General features: G+C 40.9%; 1 pseudogene; it reads left to right on the top strand.

Moving 5' to 3' along the window:
* Positions 1 to 8,078: 8,078 nt before the first annotated feature.
* On the top strand, positions 8,079 to 11,583 carry LOC147911533 (methyl-CpG-binding domain protein 3-like 2B pseudogene; annotated as a pseudogene).
* The last annotated feature ends 3,449 nt before the right edge of the window (positions 11,584 to 15,032 follow it).

Here is a 15,032-nt window from a genome sequence, read left to right as displayed (position 1 = left end):
ATGCCCTGGAAACACCCTGTAAGACAAGGGCCATTGTATTGACTTCCTTGATACTTCTTCCGCCTCCTTTCTGAAGGCTGCAAGTGTCACCCAGGGAGGCCTTTTCAGTTCAGCCAGAAGCAGAGTAGAAATCCTGGTTCCCAGAGCCCAGGCCTTTCTTTCCAGGGCCCTGTCATCTGGGAAAGAAAGAATTCACACATCGGTGTAGACACACAAACACACACACTCATATCCCACCCAAATCCCAAGATGCATGAACTACTAAGAGATTAAAAGTGACTTCAGAAACAGATCAACCAATTGCAAAAGAAGGGTTTCATTAAGATCCTGACTCAAATAAAATGTAAAACCAAGAAATAACCTTGACAAAACTGGGAGACTTTGGATACTGACTAGATAGTTGATTATCCGAATGATATTTATATTTTTGTATGTGATAACGTTATTGTGTTTATGTTCAAAAAATCCCTCAGCTGTAAGAGAAACTGAAATATTTACAGTTGAAATGATGTGCTCTCAGTCATCTCCTCTGGTTAATTCTTGGGGTTTTGGTGTGAGGATAAACAAAGTCAGATGGTATACGAGTTGACAATCTTTGAAGCAAGTAACAGGTTCACAGAGATTGATTTATCTCTACTCTGAGATTTCGAGATTTTTGAAAACCTTCAGAACACAATTTTGATAAAAGTAGTATACTTGGTGTTCACATTGCAATGTTACAAATTAAAACATCACAAATATAAAGGAATACTTCTCCTTGCTGACCTAAGGAAGTTCTCTCTCAGTCTGGCTTCTGTGAATGACCTGATGATGCCACCAATTGTTCACTTATCACATGTTTGTTGAGTAATTCCTATGTATTCTGTGCTGTGTGCAAGGCAAACACATTTCCACGACTCTGGATCTAATGTGGGAAGGAAGGCAATGAGCCTGCTGCAAGGTTCTCTGAGTGGAACATAATGTCCCCAGGGGGTATGCTCATTGTTTAGATTCCAAAATCAAAGCTACACAAATTTGCCAGGTAACAGAGAAGAGATACTTAATTCATGATATAGACATCACCTATGTCTGAATTACCATGTGACAATGAAGAAAAAGATTGATGGATTTGATGTTATAATTAGATGCAAAATCATAGTGCTGGTCCCTGGCCGAGGGGTTAAGTTTGGCATGTTGTGCTTTGGTGGCCCAGGTCCAGTTACCAGGCACGGACATACAATACTCATTAGCAGCCACGCCGTGACGGTGACCTGTATAGAAAGTAGAGGAAGACTGACAACAAATGTTATCTCGGTGAATCTTTCTCAGCAAAAAAAAAAAAAAATCACAATAAAAATGAATGGAATCGGATTTAATATACATTAAAAGACAAATCTCATTCAAGTAGGTATCATCTCTTCATTGAGTGTAAGTTCTAGAAAAAACAAATGTAAGTTCAAAACACTAATTCCTCAGCTTCAATTATCCAATAAATTTTAATATAAAAAGGAGAAAACTCACCAAGTATACTCAAATAAATAAATATTGAGGTTTACCATGAAAGGTCAAGATCATGATGGATGTTACAAAGAGATGCTGTGAGAGTCAAGCCTGTCTCATGGGGAATTTCTCAACGGCACCACTCACCTTTTCTTCAGCACTGAAGCTGCTTTCCTCACTGTGTTTTCAGGATGCCTTTCTTGGCTCCTTGCTCTGTCTGCCTACCCGGCAATCTCGTCTGTCCTCGAGACCACAGTCTCTCCCATGCTTTTCTTCACTTTCTGTGTCTGTCTCCTGATATCTCTAGAAGATGCCTGTTGCCTGCAGAGGGTCTGTGAGCGATCCAGACCCATTCCTGGACTCATCTCTGCCCAATATGGACAGTGGGCCGGGGTGGGATCAGGGCTGGTGTGCAGATCCCTCGGCCCCTGCATGGTCCAGGGATTCACATGGACAAGGCTGTGTGACTGTTTTGAAGGTATGTGCGACTCCAAAGAACTTAAGAGTTCTCCTTCACTGCTGCAGGCCTGGGGTCCCTGCAGTCTGCTGTATCCACAGACTTGCTGAGGCTTCTCCAGGGTCTGCTCCCACTGACTGCACCTGACCTCACCACCAGGATAGGAAGTTATTCCAGCAACTGGCCTCTGGAACATGCAGCTGCTTAAGCTTCAGGGTGCATAGATTTTCACTTTTCTGATTGGGTTTAGTTTCATGGTCTTACTGTTTCCACTATGAAGTCGGGGAATATTTTTTGATCTTTCATTTTCAAAACAAAATAAAATATGAAATTTGAACAAAATGGAGGATGAGGACTACCATCCATGGAGAACGTTCTCAGCTCACGTGGATATTCCACCCTCCTTCTATCCCTGGAGACGTGTCTCAAATCACACTGTGCATCACAATCATTGGAGGGTTTTTAAAACTCAGATTGCTGGACCTCAACCCTAGTAGGTCTGGGGAAGGAATGGAGAATTTTCATTTCTAAGAGGTGATGTTGATGCTGCTGGTACAGGGACCACACGTGGAGAACAGGATTCAGTGACACCATCAAGCTGATGTGAGACAATGACAGAAAGCTCAAGGTCATTATCCAGTGTCAAATCCAGACCAACTTCCCTCCGCCATCTTGCTTCAGGACGTTCCTCTCCTCTGCTCTCTGTCATGGTCAAATACACACATGCTGGTGCCCCACAGCCCACTGTTATTGGGACACACGAGTTCCAAGGACTCCATAGCTCCTTTTAGTGCCTCATCTCTAATGACATTATTCACTATTCCATCCCTAGTCATTCACTTCCACACCCCGATCCTATCTTCACCCAAAATTCTCCTGCTCGCAAATCAGTAATTCAGAAACACCATATTCCCAACACAAATTTCCACATTTCCAGTTTTTACACAAAGAACTCCACTCTAAATAATCATTCTTTAATAAACTAGATTACTCCAGCAGGAATATCTTCACAAGCCTCTCTTTCTTTTCTTCTCATACTCCTGTCTATTAAGCTCAGTTTCCACAGTCCATCATTTCAATCATCCACTGACCATACTCCCAGATTCCTTATTGCCATCATATCCACCCTGCACACTTCAGATGATTTCAAATACCTGCCATGCCATGTTGACATTTGCACTGAACAGAGAATGCACCAGAAGTCTGTGTATCCCAACAAAGAATCAACAGCAACCAATGGACCTATATGCATTTCTCTAATGCTTCCTGAATGCTCTACTCAATTCTTTCCATTTCTTGAGTTCCATAAATCTCTATATTCCGACCTCCTCCATATTTCACAGATAAATTGTTAACCCTCAGACAAGAACTATTTCACTCTCTAGTCATCAGATCTACAAATATTCCTCATGAGAAATTCATTTCTCACACCTTTTCTGTTGTTATATGCAAAGAAATTGATTTCTTGGCTGAAACCACTCTGATTTTTATCTTATTCTTCCATTTCAATGACATTATGCCCTCAATATTTGTTGTGCTTTCCATAAATACCCTACTGGAATCATCCCTCAAGTTTCAAATATGCACAAATCTCTACCATCTACAAACCAAATCTTTCATCCAGCATTCTTAATATTCCTCACCCTCCACACCCCTCCTCTCCTCCTCCTTCCAGGGATCCGTTGTGAAAAGTTCACATATATCCCAATGCCTCTGTTTCCACAATGCCCACCCAGTCCCACTCAGATTCTGCGGATGCTTCTCTTGTTAACCTCACAAGCCATGTCTCTTACTAATCCACTAGGGACTTTTCATGATTGATCTGACACGCTCTGCAGTAGCACGTTACATTACGGACTCCAATGTCCTTTTAAAAGACCATTTGTCCTTGGGATTCACCACCCTACACTGTCCTGCTCTTGCCTGTCTAAACTTCCTGAGCAACTTCCTGGCTTCTCTTTATGACCACCCCACATGACTGATGCTTCCCAGAAGTCAGCACTGCTCTGACAACTGTTCCCCATCTGCACCCTCCTTCTGGGGCAACCCCATACATTTCTCTGGCTTCAAATGCCACTAATGAGCCAAACATGTCCAAAGAATCAACAGAGACTTAACTCTGATCCCCAGACCCATTTATCTACCTGCCCACTAACCACATCAGTGATGACTCAACTCACAATGACCAGGTCCCAAGTTTAACAAATCGCTTCCCCAAATAATTTGCTTCTCTCTCAGTGTCCCCAAACTCACTTATTTGTGGTAATAACCTGTCTACCCCTGGGTGTCACTCTGGACACCCTGCCACCTCACACTCACATATCAATGAACCATCCATCCACCCTTCTGAATCTACCTACAAGTTATCCACTTCTGATTTATTTCTAATCACCTTTCAGGTCTCCTACAAATTAGCATTTCCACACAGTGAATTCTCTTGCTCTAATAACCTAAATTACAAAACTCCATTTTTCCTCTTTGTTGATTTTTTTTCTATTTTAGTTATATGTGCATTATTATCTATTTCTTTCAAGATTTGGTTCTTTCTCACTAAATTTGATATTCCATGAAGACAAGACTAATATGGATTTTCCAAATTTTCCCACAATAGTGTTCACATATGGCTTTGCACACAAAAAGGGCTCACATATATTATGTGCACAATATATATTTTATATTTATATACATATAAAATTCAAACACTAAAACTTTGCTTCATGAAATATTTTAAATCCATCCACTTAACTAATCATTTATTTTTCCAAGGTAAATCAGCCCTGAGCTAACATCCATGCTAATCCTCCTCTTTTTGCTGAGGAAGACTGGCTCTGAGCTGACATCTATTGCCAGTCCTCCTCCTTTTTTTCCTCAAAGCCCCAGCAGATATTTGTATGTCATAGTTGCACATCCTTCTAGTTGCTGTATGTGGGACATGGCCTCAGCATGGCCAGAGAAGTAGTACATTGGTGTGCACCCAAGATCCGAACCCCAGCCACCAGCAGCAGAGCACGCACTTAACTGCTATGCCACGGGGCCAGCCCCTCCACTTAACTACTCTTGTGCAAATATACCACCTTTATAGTGGTACACTGCAATAAATGAGCAAGAGTAGCTTAAGATTCCAAATCCTTTCTCCCGGTAATCCAATCACGAGACTCTAGTTACAATGATCTGTTTAAAATGCAAAAGTGATCAGTTCATCTTAACTTTTAAATCCTCCATATCTATCTTCAGCACATATTTCTCCTGTTGTCTTACCATAAATATTAATACTACACTTTTCATTACCTGATATGTTCCAGTTTGGAGGGAAAACTATTTGGTCATTCTATTTGTAAAGCACTTAATACATGCAAAGCTCTGGTATAAAACCCGTGATCTACAAAATAACTAAACAGACTGACTGCCCCTGTTTGATTTAGTCTTAGTGAGAGGAAAGAGATCATAAATGGCAAAGGATGTATAACATGCCATGTACAAATCACTGCTGTGATGAAGGATAAGGCAGAGACTGAGAGTTTGAGCTTGAGCACATTTTCAAATTACTTGTCTTTGTGTGTGTGTGTGTGCACGTGCTCATGCCTGTTGCCTAGATGGGATGAATAGCTTCATCCTGGGGGTTGGGGGAGCCACCTATGTCTTGGGAAATTTCCTCCAGGTGCACTTAATATGCACTTTGTTATCCATGTGTGTTAGTCAGGATTCTCTAGAGAAATAGAACCATATAATATATATAAACATATAGAAGTGGAGATTTATTGTAGCAATTGGCTCACAAGGTTATGGAGGTTGAGAAGTTCCACAATCTGCCATCTGCAAGCTGGAGAACCAGAAAAAACAGTGATATAATTCTGTCAAAGTCTGAACGTCTTAAAACCAGGACATATGATGTCCACGGGCAGGAAATGATGGACATCCCAGGTCAGGAGGAGATAGTGGATTCAGCCTTTCTTTGCTTTTTGTTCTATTGAGCCCTCAACAGATTAGATGATGCCCACACACACTAGTGAGGGTGGGTTTGTTTATGTAGACTATGGAATCAAATGCTAATCTCTTCCAGAAACATCCTCACAGGCACACCCAGAAATAATGCTTCACAGTCTATCTGGGCATCCCTGAGTGTAGTCAAGTTGACAGCTAAAGTTAACCATCACATCATGGCTCTATCCAACCAAGAGCAACAGTGACATCACAATGTGACCTATGTCATTTAAATTTTCCAGAACACATGTTAAAAAAGTAAATACAAACAGATGAAACTGGATTTTATAACATTTTTATTTAACCCAAGAAATCTAAATATTATCATTTCAAAATGTAGTCCACATCAGTACAAAGAACAAGATATTCAGGTTTTCCACCCATTCTGTCTTACTGGTGAATTTTAATGAATACTGGCTCCTCATATTTCTTAATATGATGCAATATATAATTTTCTCCTATCTATTTAAGTTTTATTGTATCAAAAGGAAATCATTTTCTCCTTATTGTCAAACTGCTCTGCTATCTCTTTTTTAAAAAAATTCAAGTTATATATTGTGTTTATGTTAGAACTGAAATTAAGAATTTAAGTAATTAAGAAGGAATTGATTCCAGCAAAAGGCTGGTTTACTAAAGTGGAAGACAGCTCAAGAGCAAATCTCTCAAGAAAACCATAGGGTCAATGACGTTGGAAAATTCAGGGTAGAATTAGAAGACACATGGCGTGTGATTAAAAGGGGTGTAGAGAGAACGTGGGGAGGAATTGATATCAGAAGTGAAAATACACAAGCATGTTCCCAGTTGATGAAAGACATCAATCCACAGGTTCAATTAATTCAAGATTCCCTAAGCAGAGTGCATATACAGGAAATATTAATGAAATAAACTATGGTCTAAAATCCAAAGTTAATGTAAAGGATTTTAGGGACTGGAGAGGCCAAATAAACAAGAAAAAGGCCAATTGGTGATTTCTACCCATAAAGAAAATAAGATAGACATCAACAGAGCAGCATTTTTAAAATGCTAAAAGAAATCTCATGTCAAACCAGAATTCTACACCCAGCAGCAATAGTGCCCCAAATTACAATGTTCTAGAAAAACTTAAAGTGAAACTTTTCATTGTTAGTAGCCTTGAATTAGACAAAATACTGCAGTGAGTTATCACATCCGAAGGAAAATGATCCCTGGTTGAAAACCAGGAATGCAGTAAGTACTGAAGAGGAAAGGAAAGGAAAATTTATAAATAAATATAAATGAATTTTATTTTGTGAAGTAATTCTAGAAATCTCTCATGGAGATTAAAATATATGTGGAATAAAATGCATGAAAACAGTAATACAAATGTCAGGAAGGTTAAAAATAGAATTGAAAGTGTTGAAGGTATTAGCATTTGGGGGAGATGGTAAAAGTAATTATTCATATTAGACTTTATTAAGGATTCAGGATTTAACCATTAGTGCAATTAAACAAAGATTTCTATATGATTTCAACTAATAAGTTTATGGAGGAATTAATGGAATAATAAAAGAGTTAAATCAACATCAGTGAAGTAAAGAGAGTAAAGGAACATTAATTATTCAGGTCAAAAGGAAGGGAAAGAGTAAGACGGTTGAAATAATTACAAGTTTACTGGAAATTACCTGAGATGTTAATGCACAAAATAGTAATTTCTTTTTAATGGCTGTGTGCTATCTTCTAGAGACTTGTTAATAAAAATTTGGGACATTCTTTTATTGATAAACGTTTACACAGTCTCTATTTTTTCCTATTAAAACATAAGTTGTATGGACATTTTGTACATATACACTTCCATTTCTAATTTTACAGACGGTATCCATAGTGGAAGAAAAAGGAAACATTAAAATATTGATAGAAACTGCAAATACCACCTCCCCACACAATTGTATTAAATGTTTTCATCTACCAACAGTATCTGACAGTGTCAATAATCCAACATTTATGTGTTTAGGTATAAAGCTTTAGGAATCTCTCAAATCCCATTGATAAGAGACAGGATGTCTCCTCTGGATCATCCACAGATTGGATTATCCACTCCCTTCCTCCATAAAAGGGGAATCAGAGGCAGAAGTCCCTGCATTTTCCAGCAATCCACAGGCTGTCTGCACATCAGGAGTGGGGTCAGCAGGACAACTCTGCAGCCATGGAGGAATCTGCATTGTTCTGTTTTCCAAGCCAGCCTATTCTGGTGAGCGTGGAATCCATATGGACGGCAAGAATGTCCATTTCTACACTTTGTCCTTCTGTGAAACCTCTTTAAGTGAGCAGACCGTAGCACTTAAAACAAGAACAAACCTTACCGAAAGTTGTTTCTTAGGTGTTAATGTTTGTTAGGTAATGTTCAAGGTATTGTACTTTTCTGTAGAGGGAGCTTTCTTGGGTTAATAGGCCAGACATTTGTTTTGTTTTGTTTTTAACCAACAAAATCACTGGGAAGTGGAATTACTATTCAGCCCTGCACCTTTCACATTGTTCCCATCTCTGGAAAATTTTTTACCCACAATGTGATTGGTCTTTTTAAAAAAATATTCAGTTCTGTGCTCAAATATCACCTCATCAGTTAGTCCTTCCCTAATCTCTTCATCATCAATAAGTGTAGGTGGGTGGCCCCATGCCATAGCGGTTAAGTGCTCACGCTCCTCTGCTGGCGGCCTGGGTTCAGATCCTGGACACGCACTAAGGCACCACTTGTCAGGCAAAGCTGTGGCGGGATCCCATATAAAGTTGAGGAAGATGGGCACAGATGATAGCACAGGGCAAGTCTTCCTCAGCAAAAAAAAGAGGAGGATTGGCATGGATGTTAGCTCAGGGCTGATCTTCCTCACAAAATAAATAAATAAATGAAATAATTGTAGGTAATTTCTTTCCGTTATCCCTCCTTACTGTTCTTCCTCCATCCCTCCCTCTGTCTCTGTAACTCTGCGTAGCCCTTACTGTTTATTACAGGATCTAATTATACCTAACACTATATTACACATTCATTAGTCTCTTTATTAACTCATCCCTTTCACCAAGATTAAAATAAACAGGGGCAGTGACTTTTTAAGTTAAATTCTGGATCATGGGTTTTAGTACATAACTTGGCTTATAATAGGTGCTCTATAAATGGGAGGATCAAATAACTTTCCCTCCAAACTGGGACATGTTGGAGAATGAAAGGGATGGTATTAATCATTATGGCAGGACAACAGGGATGAAACGAGATTTATGAATTCACTGTTAAAAAGTATCTGAGGGGCTGGCCTGATGGCGCAAGCGATAAAGTGCGTGCGCTCTGCTGAGGCAGCCCAGGGTTCGCCAGGTCGGATCCCGGGGTGCACCAACACACCTCTTGTCAAGTTATGCTGTGGCGGCATCTCATATGAAGTAGAGGAAGGTGAGCATGGATGTTAGCCCAGGGCCAGTCTTCCTCAGCAAAAAAAAAAAGGAGGATTGTCAGATGTTAGCTCAGGGACGATCTTCCTCACACATACAGAAAAAAAGAGTATCTGAAGACAGAAATGAGAGATTGTAAAGGAAAGGTGCACTGATTAGGTTTACATTTCAAATAGATTATTGTGGCTAGAGTCTTAAAATGAATTACAGACAGAAAGGATTTGTAATATTAGTGATAATTTATTGCAGTATACCACAAAACAGGTTATATCCTTGTATAACTTCAGTCGAGTGAATTTGTTTGAAAATTTTACAAAGTATTTATTGGAGTTTGAATAATTTCTTTCAATAAATATATTGAGTACCTTCTAAGGGCACAGCAATGAGTGAATACGGCAGTGTAAAACATTACAGTCCACATTAGTCTTCACTTCATGGAGTATCCAATTTAGTGAGAAAAACACTATGAGAGAAATAGATGATAATACACGTACAATTAAAATTTTAAAAATTAACAGAGACAATGTGACATTAATTTTGATGGCTGGATCAGGAAATGCCACTCTGTGGAAATGGTATTTTGTAGGAAATCTGAAAGGTGCTCAAGAATTATTCAAAAGTGGAGAACTTTTAGGTGGATTCAGGAGGGAGGACGGATGGTTCATTGATGTACAAGTGTGGAGTGGCAGGGTGTCCAGAATGACACTCAGGTGTAGACAGGATATCAGTACCAACAAGTGAGATTAGGGGACCCTGAGATATGGGTGATTATTTGGAGAACTGGTTTGTTCAACTTGGGACCTGCTAACTGCAAGCTGAGTCATCGAGTTATCACTGATGTGGTGAGTGGGCAGATGGGTATTTGGGTCTCAGGGTTGAAGCCAGATCTGTGCTGACTCTACGGGCATTTCTAGTTCATTACTGGTATTTGAAGCCAGGGAAATGGATGGGATGACCTAGAAGAGGGTGTGGAAGTGGAACAAATGTGAGAGCAGGATTGACTTCTAAGAAGCATCAATTGTGTTAAGTCAGATGGTGGAGCCCAGATTAACAGGGAGGAGTAGGAGGAGAGAGGAAAAGTCAGGGGAGGAAAAATGGTTATTTACAGTGGATAGGACTGTGTGATGGGAATATGGCATGTGTGAGTTATTTACTTATGAACAGGAGAATATTTGAGTGAAGATGGGACTTAGGTGTGCAAGTGAAGTGAGCATTAAATTGCTGAGAGGAACGTGATTTCATTAGAGATGAGGCACTAAATTACTATGCTCTGGGCACACGACCATCTAGTTTTCATAGTCCTCTCTGCCCTTGACTCATATCATATTGATGTCCCAGGATCTCGTTCTCAGTGTGTGGTGCCTGTGCCAGCAGCATCAGCATCATCAGGGAACAATGAGAAGTGCAAATTCTTAGACCTCCCCAGGGCTCCTTGGGTGGAGGTCCAGCAATCTGTGTTTTAACAACCCTCCAGATGATTGTGATGCACAGGGCAGTTTGAATGATATTTCTCCAGGATACAGGAGGATGGAAGATCCAAATGAGGTGAGAATATTCTCCATGGCTGGCAGTCTGCATCCCCCATTTTATTCAGATTTCACATTTCATTTTGTTTTGAAAGGGGAAGCTCAAAAGAAATATGATGCCCCAGACTTCAGAGAAGAAAAGAGAGGTCCATTTAACCAAGAGCAAGTGGAGACATCGTGAAAGGTCTGTACTTCCTATAAGACTCACCAGCTGCATTTTCAAGAGACCAGTTACAAGGATAACTTTCCACCCTGGCATGAGGTCAGGTACAGTCAACGGGAGGAGACCTTGCAGAACCCTCCGTAAGTCTGTGCATACAGGAGACTGCAGGGACTCCGGGCCTGCTGCAGTGAAGGAGAACTTTTAAGTACTTTCTATATCACAAATACCTTAAATATAATTGCACCAGTGGTCCAGGTGAATCCCTGGGCTGTGTTGGTGCTGGGTCTCTAAACCCCATCCTCAACCCCAGTGCCACACAGTCTTCAGACTGGGCAGAGGTGATCCCAGGAGTGGGTCTCAGTCTCCCCCAACCACTCTACAGACAGCCCATAACTTATGTAGACAGCTGGAGACAGAGTCATAAAGTGAAAAAAGCAAAGGAAAGACTGACTGAGGCCCTGAGGGCAGACAGGTTTGGCAGGGAGGCTGAGAGAGCAAGGAGCCAGGAACGATGTTCTGGGACCTGGTAGAAAATAGGAGAAGGTCATGCTGAAAAAGCCAAGAATTGTGGCCCTGGGGAAGTGGTTCCCCATGAACAGTCCCCAGATTCACTCTCCTCATTTAATGTCAACCCCTCTTCTTGCTCTGGACCGTGATGCTTTGTCATTTTATAATTGTACTTTATTAAACTCTTTTGAGAGACATAAATGTGAAGAGTCGACAGTTGTGTGGGTGAAAGATCAGGTTTCATGTGACAGGAAAGAAGATCTTTACTTGTCCTTGTATACTGCAATTTCTGCTTACCATGATTCTTATTCACTTGTATATTAAAGGTAATTTGGCCTAAGGGATCATTTAGTATTTTCAGTTATATTTTTTTAGAATACTTGCAATCAGGAAAAGATGATACCTATTGTAAAGAGCTTTAACGTTGTTTAACCTTAAATTAATTTGATTCCATAAAAGTCTTACTTTACTAAGCTTGTTTTTTATATCTCATTCTAACATAAGCTGTACCCTTATCTTTGCCAAATGCTAACTCAAATACAAGCCATTTTCATATAATTTAACTAGCCCTTAGTCTACCTGTTACAGCCTTATCTGTTACCTAAAATAATCTTGGTGGTTTTTTAAAATAGAGTTCACCTTAGATTCTTAACAAGGAAAATGTTGTTTGGGAGCATTTTGCACTGAGTGAATCTTGGCAGCAGGCTCCCTGCCTTCACCTTGACACTAGGCCCTGAGTCAACGATACTTGTCCACCTGCTCACAGAGTAGGTCACACCATAATTATTCAATAAACAGGTGATGAACAATATTTGGTGGTAAAAAGGGTCAAGTTACAGAAGTCAGATGGTAGGACTCTTTTACTGGGTCAGGATGGAAAAGGACTGATGTGGTTTTGGAAGGATCTGGAATTTTCTGGACTTTCTTGAAGAGCTTTGATAGAGCAGTCTTAGCAGACATGGGGAAGGAAGCCTATTTCAGAAGTTCATAGTGATTGAGAAACAGAGGGCAGAGAGTGAGTGGAGGTGGACAGCTGTGCCTTGTGCCTCCTGACAATGGCCTCTGGATTTGACACAACGATGGCTGCCTCCTGGAGCCCACAGCTTTGGTGTGGGTCTGACTCCTCCCTAGGATTAGGCTGTTCTAATTCCTCAGTGTGAGCTAATCTGCATATCCCAAACCCTTTGATGTCCTGGGACAGGGGGTGTCAAATGGCCCTCTCTGGTCCAATAGGATCCAGGCAGAGGACCCTTTATCTAACAGGAGGTAGAGCTGGGTATACATGGGGTTCTTACCTGCCAGACCTGGAGTTCTGGGGAGTGGAGCTGAGAGAGGTCACAGTGTAGGAGCCACTGACAGGGTCTGAGGCCACCTGGGAGGACAGCAGAGTAGGGGTGGGCTTGGCGGACGGTCAGGACAAGACCTGTCCCCTCATTTGTATGCTGCATCTCAGTGCCTGGACACAATCCACTCCTCAAGTCTCGTTACCATGAGCTGATTTCTTCCCTCATTGGATGTTTTCTTCCCTCTTATATTCTGTTAAATTATTTTAAGTTAACATTAGTTGGGTTTTCTTTCCCATACCTTTAATTTATTCCTGACGAATTCTTAGATGTAGACCATGATTTCAATGAGTTACATTGAAAAACGAAGGTGTTCATATGTGATAATTGTGGACATGAGAAATTTAAATGATGACATCGGGCGTGGTCCATGATCTTCAGGACATCCATATGATAAGCCACGTGATAATCAGAATTTTTAAGACAAGGTACTATTAGGATTTGATGGTTTGAGTGAGAACAAAGGGGAGCCCTACAATTGATTCAGTTTATCAACAGCAGAGAATCCTCCCTCACTTCTTCCAGCTCCTCGTGGTACCTGCTTCCCTGTCTTGTGGCAGCAGATCTCTAAACTATACCTATGTTTTTCACGTGATCTTCTTCCCTCCATGTCTCTGTGTCCTCTCTTCTTTTTATAAGGACACAAGTTATTGAATTGAGGGCCTACCCTAAATCCAGGATGAGTTCATCTGCGGATCTTTAATCACATCTGCAGAGACCCTGTTTGCAAATAAAGTCATATTCTGAGGTTCTGGGTGAACTTGAATCTTTGGGAGATGTTATTCAACCGACTACATCCTCTACCCTCAAGTTGAGGTTGGGAGCTGGCTCAGGCAGATATGAATGGTAACAATATCAGAGGAGTTGTTTTCAACAACAATATTGGAGGAGTTGTTTTCCTCAAAAGTACTTGATTCAACATAATAAACTTAAAAATAACTTTTTTTGAAATCGTGTTGGTGATTCTTAAATTCATATGGAAGAGAAAGTCTACGAAATGAAAGAAGAATTTTTGAGAAACAACCACCAAACAAAATAAACATGAAGGAGAATAAGGACAAAGTGACATATCAAAACATTTCCCCAGTTCCGTTAACAACAAAGGCAAATTAACGTGCTCACAGAATCATTCTCTCCACTGAAGCAACCGTTCTGTTGGACAAAACTGACAGAATCAAGTGTTTCAGAACTCTGAATGATAATAAAAAACTTACAGCATCCAGAGGAGTGATTAATGAAGGAAAACGTAGCTGAATTTGGGTAAGAAAGCACTGTGGTGATTTTGGTTAATGCCTACCTGCTGCCGTACCCTGGTACAGCGGAGGATGTGAGAGGATGGGAGCCAAGATTCATCGCATGGCTCCCTCATGACAGATGACAAATACTAACATATTTCTTCAAATAGGGTGATTGTGTGACTGGGTGGTAGTGATCTGTCTTTTGGGTCCCTGAGGGACCAGTGCAGAAGGTGACAGGTATTTCTCCCCCTCAGGCAGGAGGGACTTTCCAGGTGGTGTCATTGTCTGATGAAAGATTTAAAGGTCTATGTTACTGGTAGATGTCTGGGTGAGGGATGATGGCTGGGTCAGGAGAGATACATAAAAATCTGGAAAGGAGGCATCTGAGTAGGAAGTTTATTGGGGAATCAAGGCTTAGAACGGCCACTGTGTCTACCAGGGAAGCCGGAGTGCAATGTGCATGCCCAGGATGGACGGGTGCTCAGAGAAGAACTGAGAAGTCCTGAGCTTGCACCTCTGGTAGATCTGTTGGTTCCATGCAGGTAGGGGCTAAAGTCTAAGGAAGAGTTACAGGGGGCCCAGCTGCAAAGACTGGAGATATTTTGGGGCCGGCCCAGTGGCGCAAGCAGTTAAGTGCACGTGCTCTGCTTTGGCTGCTCAGGGTTCGCAGGTTCCGATCCCGGGTGCACACCAATGCTTCGCTTGTCAAGCCATGCTGTGATGGTGTCCCATATAAAGTAGAGGAAGACGGGCATGGATGTTAGCCCAGGGTCAGTCTTCCTCAGCAAAAAAAAAAAAAAGGAGGATTGGCAATGGATATTAGCTCAAGGCTGATCTTCCTCACACACAAAAAAAAAGACTGGAGATATTTTAAGTTTTTCTTTTGTTAAAATGTGTTCTTTTGGATCCTTGCATTTAAAGAAATCTCTGTCAGGTCACTTGCTG

This window comes from Ceratotherium simum, unplaced genomic scaffold (genome assembly GCF_057802395.1).
Source record: "Ceratotherium simum simum isolate JZ-2026a unplaced genomic scaffold, ASM5780239v1 HiC_scaffold_43, whole genome shotgun sequence".
Classification (NCBI taxonomy): Eukaryota; Metazoa; Chordata; class Mammalia; order Perissodactyla; family Rhinocerotidae; genus Ceratotherium; species Ceratotherium simum.
Note: the sequence above shows the minus strand (reverse complement) of the source record. Positions and strands in the feature narration are given on the sequence as shown.